Source organism: Fukomys damarensis, unplaced genomic scaffold (assembly GCF_012274545.1).
Source record: "Fukomys damarensis isolate Sample0158 unplaced genomic scaffold, DMR_v1.0_HiC HiC_scaffold_24, whole genome shotgun sequence".
In the NCBI taxonomy this organism is placed as follows: Eukaryota; Metazoa; Chordata; class Mammalia; order Rodentia; family Bathyergidae; genus Fukomys; species Fukomys damarensis.
In genome coordinates, this window is record NW_022900936.1 from 50,958,644 (window position 1) to 50,966,435 (window position 7,792).

Here is a 7,792-nt window from a genome sequence, read left to right on the forward strand (position 1 = left end):
GACTATTATCTAGAATATATAAAGAACTCAAAACAATCAGCCCCCCAAATATAAAGATCCAATTAAAAAATGGGCATCTGAAATGAACAGACATTTCTCAGACAAAGAAGTAAAAGCAGCAAGTAAATATAAGGGTTGAGTCTTTAAATTGGAGGGGCAGTTTCAACTTCTTTCTTCCCTGTCTTCACTTTTCTCTCTCTCTGTTTATGTTTTTTAATCAAATGAAAAATATTGCTGTAAAAGGAAGAGCATCTAAGAATATATATCCTCCTGTCCTTTTAGGAAAAAAAAAGTATTCATATTGCTCAAATTCAAATGAAATCTAAGCAGTAAAGACTTTCAAGCATTATAAATACATTTGAGACAAATACATCAACTCAATGGACCATCATTTCAGAGTTTTCTAAATATTTAAGCAAGAGTTATTATTTCAGAAAGAGGAAAGAGAAAAAAGATTAATAAGGATGCAATTGCAAGTGCCTATAAAAAAGTTTGCTTGCAAAGAATTTGAGAGCCTTTCGATATAATGAAGAAACATTTACAAAAAATTCAAGGCCCAGATTTAAAAACATAAATTTTCAATTTTACTCTATAGACTTTATTGTATATTGTCATTATTTTTAAATTATGCGAAGTTAAATTATGAAATATTGAACCCTCTTTCTCCTGTCAGATACTTCATAGAATAATATTATTACTTAAAGAAAAAGAATTTTTTCATAGAGAGAATTTCATGAGTCTTAGTTATTTATCATTATATTCAAATGAGCCTCAAAATGTCTTTATCACAAAACACAGCACTTAAGATTGTAAACAAAAAATAGAATTGTATTTCAATGATGGATTAGGATATGGATCAAGAAAGTTGGCCTTTTATACTATTAGCTATCACAGGAAAGACAACCAAACTGTCCAAACATATTTCTCTTTAGAATGTAAATTGGGATGTTCTGTATTGCCATATTTGCTCTACAATATACTTAAAAGTATATAGGATCATTTATAAGATTTTGCAAATACAGATTGTGATTCTCTGTTAATATAATAAAATTCATTATCAGTAATATTGATTGAGCATTTAGTAACAACCAGTGCAAATAGAATATTTTACGTCAATTCTTCTAACAAAGCCACTAAAAAGAATTATTGACTTAATTCACTTTATAGTGAAGACATATTTAGTGGACTTGACAGGCCTTCATATTTCAAGACTACATCTGTCTCACAGAAGACTGACATACATTTTTGGGCTTATCTAATGATAAAAAGCTATAATGTCTGATTTTTGTGCTCTAGAAACTTGTGTTAGAGAGGTAAGGGTTCTTTTACATTTTAGTAAAGACAAGACTGATCTTCAACCGTCTTCCTCAGTGGCTTTTGTGTAGCATAACCTGGACATTGTGAAATACAAAAATGCAAGAAACAAGAGAGAAGGATGTGGAAAAAAGAAAAGATCCACTGGATATTCCTGAAATGATCCATGATGTTATTAGATTTAGTATCAGTACAAATACATCCTGAGAAATGGATACAAACAAGTCTAAAATAGTATTTAGCACTGAAAACTATTGAAAGATTCAGATAAATGAATGTTTCCAGGAATTCCTGACCAAAGATCAATAGCTGATTGTGGACTTTATTGAAAATTTGGAGGAAAAATTAACTGAGATTTGCAGAGATAATTGTTAATGAGGGGTTAAAGGAATGTACTATAAGTATGAAACCATAAATAATACAATTTTTATGTTATGTGTATGGCATATATGGAATTTAAAATATATTTTGCTACTCTGCATTCACATAGAATGTGATAGATGAAATAGTGTGTATTTCCTAAGTGAATCCCACATTTACTATCTTTAAGAAGTTAATAAGTCGCAATTTTTGAGTACCATGAAAACTGATGACAAAGCTCCATCACAAACTGTTTTGGAAAAAAATGTTACCCAAGAGGCAGTGTCATAGTTATAGAATCATTATACTGTTCTCTGCAAAATATAGTCAGTGCTCTTTCTATAATTCCAAAGTGTATTTGGATTTATCATAGCTTGAGGGCCCATTTTCAGACTGAAAGCTAGTTCTTTCTTTACCACTCCATATTACATTTTATCTTACTTGAAAAGGAATAATCCTATAATTTGCTGAAATATTACTTGCATGATAGTAATTTATATAAATAGCATACATAATTGCATAAGAAAAACCTTCACTACATGGATAAAATTTTTAAATTTGGTAAAAAAAGAAGTCAAACTTTCTATATATGAAATATTTATGATATGATAGGACATTATGAATACACATTACAGAGTTGAAAATAAAACTTTTTTACTTTTTTATTTTGAAACACTTTTAGTTTGTAAAAAGTTATTTCCTGGTGCTTTTTCTCTACCAGTGAGAAATTTAGTTTTGATTGTTTATAATGAATTTGTGCGTAGTTCAATTATAGAGTACAAAATATTTTCAGAATTGATAACTCATAAGCCTCTAAGAAAAAATGTGGGAAATAAATACAATACTGAAGTGTAGTTCCTTTTTTTTTTTTTTTTAGTTTTACTAAAATAAATACTGATATCCCAGAAAATTTTTTGTTAAGTTTATTTCATCCAGCTCTCTTTATTATGGCCATGGGTGGTGAAAAACCTGACCTAGAGCCCAGTGTATGTCCTATCTTGACACCCAGTAAAATCGAGAGTACCTCAAACCACCTAGGCACAAGTTTCCCACCTCACTCACATAGATTAGGTCCCTCCTGCAGACAACCTCAGTATGTTTCCTGTTCATCCCTTTGTACTGGGTTTCAGTTCCCTTTGAGTCCTCTAATTTAGTCAAACAAGCTAAGCGCATTCTCTCATTGCAACCATTGGCTCTACTATTTAATGGATTTCTTAATTTTGCTTTTCCTAGTTCTTCTTGTACTGAGGTTTTAAAGTTACCTGGTTTAGCAAAGCTCTGGGATTTTGGCAGGTTTTGAAGGTTGGGTGGCTAGTATTAGAGAAAGGACTAGGGAATCTTTTTCTCATAGAATGCAAAATTTTCACTTTACTGCTTGATTCGTTTGCCTTTTTATCACTCAAACATTTAAAACTGCTTCTCTTCCCCTCTGGCTGTCTTCCCTGGAAACTTATCTGTAGAAGACACCTATTTATTCCTGCATATTTTGTGGTCCAGTCCCTGTCATTCACATTCACACTCATAACTGCCCAAAAGCTTTCTAAGTATTTTCAGTTTACAGTGGATTTAGACTTTCACAGTGTTAGAGCATAACCAGATCCTTTGTCTAGTTTCCCTTTGTTTTCTTCCCTTGGCTTTCATAGTCTGGCTCCTCATACAAAAACCCAGAAAGCATATCATGGGTGGGGGCAGGGTGAAAGGTCACACACTAGGACTTGGTGATTATTTGTGTGTCTCTTCCATTTGCAGTTATTTTGAAGTTTCAGCATTTTCTGTGATGTAGTTATTCTGAAGATATGATTTTTGTGTAGTATGATCTTCTATTCCTTTTTGTAGTATTATCATTCTTCTTATTATTATTGTCATAAGACTATGATATTGGTGGCTATCAGTGCCTTCAGTCCTCAGAACATTACATTTAATTTCTAAAGTAAAAAGATTCTTCATATTTAATATTACCTTTGACAACAGTTTAACATTCCAATCTGCATCTAACTCATTAGGTGGGAAAGATTCTGCTAGTGAAGATTTTCCAAGGAAATTGACCCAGAATATGCTCAGTGCAGATATGCGTAAGGAGAATGTATTAAACAGTTAATCTAACCACTCTTCAAGGTAAAACTTAAATATTAATCCTACCTGACACCATTTAGAAAATAGAAAAAAGCCAAACAAATGCTGGCTAAAAAAGTCATCTTCTCATGCCTCTATTACTTCTACTTGCATACTTTTGAAAGATCTGTTTCATAAGGTACACAGAAATAAGTAGAATTTATAAAAAGAATCTTTCTTACTTTTGAAAGAAGTAAAAATATTTTACAGTCAGTGGCATACAATGAAAGATGACTTATTAACCTAAGTGAGTTTATAGTAGATTGTTTCAGGACAGTTTATTTTCTTGAAATGAGGGAGTCTGATAGTTTTGTTATATTCCACAATTTTAGATATACTCAGTTTCCTGCTTGTAGTAGTGCTGATGAAGAGGTATATTTATTTGCACTCAGGCTTCTTACTAAAAGCACTGAAATGGTCCTATTTCTCTTTGACCTTTGCTGCAGATGGTTGCTTTAACTTCAATTTACCATGGACTAAATGTATCAATTAACAAGTTTCCTATTTTTAAAATGTATGTAAATTCTAAATCTATTAATTTAATAGAAATATAATTCATATTTTATTCTTTACTAAAAATGATATATAAAAATCATGTATGTGCCACACATTTGTGCATTTTATATTGTACAACGGATAGGGCATTTTAAAAATGTTGCACAGAAAGTCCAAAATGCTGTTAAAAACTTAATTGAATAGAGACTAAGATGGAAGATACCTATTCAAATTGAAAATTGATAATAGAGTTTAAGGATCAACTCTCCAAATTCTTTTCTTGCTTCCACTCACAAGTAAATTGAAAAGGGGAAATGAAGATAAAGATTAGAAATATTTGGATGTTACTGGTGACAAACAAAAAAATTTACAGCAATGTACATCTTGATTGTTTTCAAAATTATGTCTAAATTCTAGACTCCAACTAAATTAATGATGTATTTTTAGAAATAGTGATGCAATACTTGAAGTAACACAGTTACCAGTTTAGTCAAAGACACCATTCAGCCATATATCACTAGACTATGAAAGAGGAAAAGGAAAAGTTTTTCTTAACTGATTAAAAAAAAAATTCATGGCTTAAACACAAGGACAAATTAAAATATATGAAAGACAGGAAGGACATCCAAATGACCAATGTATCTGTAGCTTCATATTCAAAAGTTCATAAAATGTCTTAACAACTTTTCATTTTAAGATGATTTTATGACACAATTGGATTCTAAAAGAATTGTAGGAAGTCTTTTCTATTTTTTCTATTTTCTATTGTAGTGACTGCCATTGCTAAACATCGATAACATTATAAAGTACAGTTTATCCAGGTGCTTCAAGTAAAGCTCAATAGAATGACAATTGTCAGTTAACAGAGAAGCATGCTTCCTCAATAGTTTTGTCAGTTTCTCTTGATATTTTGGTGGATTACTTGGCTCTGTGTTGTTTTCTTTTTTCATAGAACCATTTCCTTTTGGGGTGGGATGCTAGCTACTAAAACTCAAGAATGCCTTATCCAAAATGCTTGACATTAGAAGTGTTTCAGATTTCAGATTTTTCTATATTCTTGAATATATGTATATATGTAGCAAGACATTTTGGGAATGAGACCTACCTGTATATTTACTTATTTTTTTCAAGTGTCCCTTAGACACATATTCTGAATGTAATTTTATACAAAAATTTAAATTATTTTGTACATGAAGCAACGTTACATGGCATGTTATTTTCCACTTCTTTTAACATATTTCTCAAAAAGTTTTTGGATTTTTGAACACTGTGGACTTCATATTTTGGAGAATATATTTTTACTTGTTAACAGTCAGACTTTTGGAAAAATACATAACTATTATAAATATTTGCATTTGCAAGTTTTCTTAAGAATTGTATATTTTACCCCTTAGCCTCCTTCAGTACTCTACTTCTAAGTATATTCTTATCAAAATAAAACTTGATTTCCTTATTTGTAGATACTATAATTTTCAGCTATAATCTCCTTTATTTGACTTTTGAATATTTTCAATTACAGACTTTTGATGTTCAGAACTATGAAAGAATAAATTTCTATATCTTAGCCACCAAGTTCATAGTAATGTGTTACAGCAGCTTTTAGAAACCAGTACAGTATGAAACAGATTTGCCTTTCATCATTAAATGTGATATGAGTTATAGATGTTTCATAGATAATGGGGCTTGAATTTTAAAGTGCAATATGCCAATTGAAAAGGCAGAGAAATCATGGACCCAACTGAGGAAAGACAGAGTTCATAGAAGAAGGTCTACAGACAAGCATTCTCAGTCAGGTTAACTAGGACCAAAGCACGACCTGCACACAGTTATTGGCAGTATTTTCCAGTTTTGACCTGAGTTCCAAAGGGGCAGGAGTAATTTTTAAAAAATATATATCTTCTCAGACCCAGTGTCCAAAATAATTTTGAAAAAGAACAGAATTGAAGCATTTACACTCCTATTTTCAAAATTTACTACAATGATACAGCAACCTAAAAAGAATAGTAATTTTATAAGGATTAACATGGAGACCAATGGAATATAATTGAGAACCGAGAAATAAATTCATATATTTTCGTTCAGTTGATTTTCCACAAGGTCCCAATACTATTCAGTGTGAGAATATAGTCTCTTTAGCATTTCATGTCGGAACAAAAAGATATGTACATGTCGAAGAATTATCTTGTGCTTCTACATCAGATCATCTGTAAAAGTTCATTAAAAATAAATCAAAGACCTGTAGAAAAGCTAAATTATAAAAACTTTCAGAAATAAATATAGGTGAAAATTTGTGTGACCTTGGGATAAGCAACAGTTTTGTAGCTATGAAACAAAAAACAGAAATAGAAATAAAAAATAGCCAACTTGATATCATCAAAATTAAAATACATCACATACCAAAGGAAACTATGATGGAAACGAAAAGATACAGAATACAAAAAAATATTTGCAAACATATATATCTGAAAAGAGCCTAGTTTTCAAAATACACAAAGAACTTAAATAATGCAACCCCAACTAAGTTGAATAACCCAATTAAAAATAAGAAAAGGGCCTGCTTACATATTTTCCCAAAGACATACAAATGACCAATAAACATGCAAAGATTTTCATCATGATTAGTAATTAGAAAAATACATGTCAAATCTAAATATGCATGTCAATAAAATATCATTTCACATGTATTACAATGGTGATTAAGAAAAGTAAAAAACGAAACAGAAAGTAAGAAGTTATTATTGTTTGCTTCTAGATGACCCCCACCCAAAGCCTCATGTGGGCTTAGGGCTTTTTCAGAGGTGGCTGAATCTGCAGTGTGTGAGGCTAGGAGTAAAGGTGGGTGATTACTAAAAGGTATACTGATTTGGGACAAGCCTAATCCCAGCAGTCTGGATAAGATAGCTGCATAAAGATGCAGCTAAGTTCCCTTGTTCTTTCTGCTACCTTGTGGGTGACATGAATTGTTTCTTCTATAACCTCCCTCTGCCATGTGCCACTCTGCCTCGGAGCCAGCTGATCATGAACTGAAACTTCTATGAACTGTGACTAAATCCTTCCCCCTTTAACTTTGGGTGTTGAGTATTTTGTCTCACCAATGAGAAAAATAACTAACAAAAATGTTTGGTAAAACTGTAAACAAATTAGAACTTTCATACACTGCTACTGGGAATGTAAAATGGTACTGTGGGAAACGGTTGGTAGATCCTCAAACGTTGAACATTGAATTACCCATACAAACCGGAAATTTCAGTCCTTGTTATAAACTCAGAGAAAATGAAAACATACATTCCCACAAAGGCCTGTTCATAGCAGTATTATTCCTAATAGCAAATTGTCAAAATTATCAAAAGGACCATCAACTGATAAAAAATATAAACAAAATATATGATATCCATATGATGAAATGATATTTAATTATAAAAATGACTACTATTATATGCTACAAAATAGACTAGCTTTGACAACATTATTCTAGTGGTCCATTTTTTTTTTTTTTTTTTTTTTTTTTTTT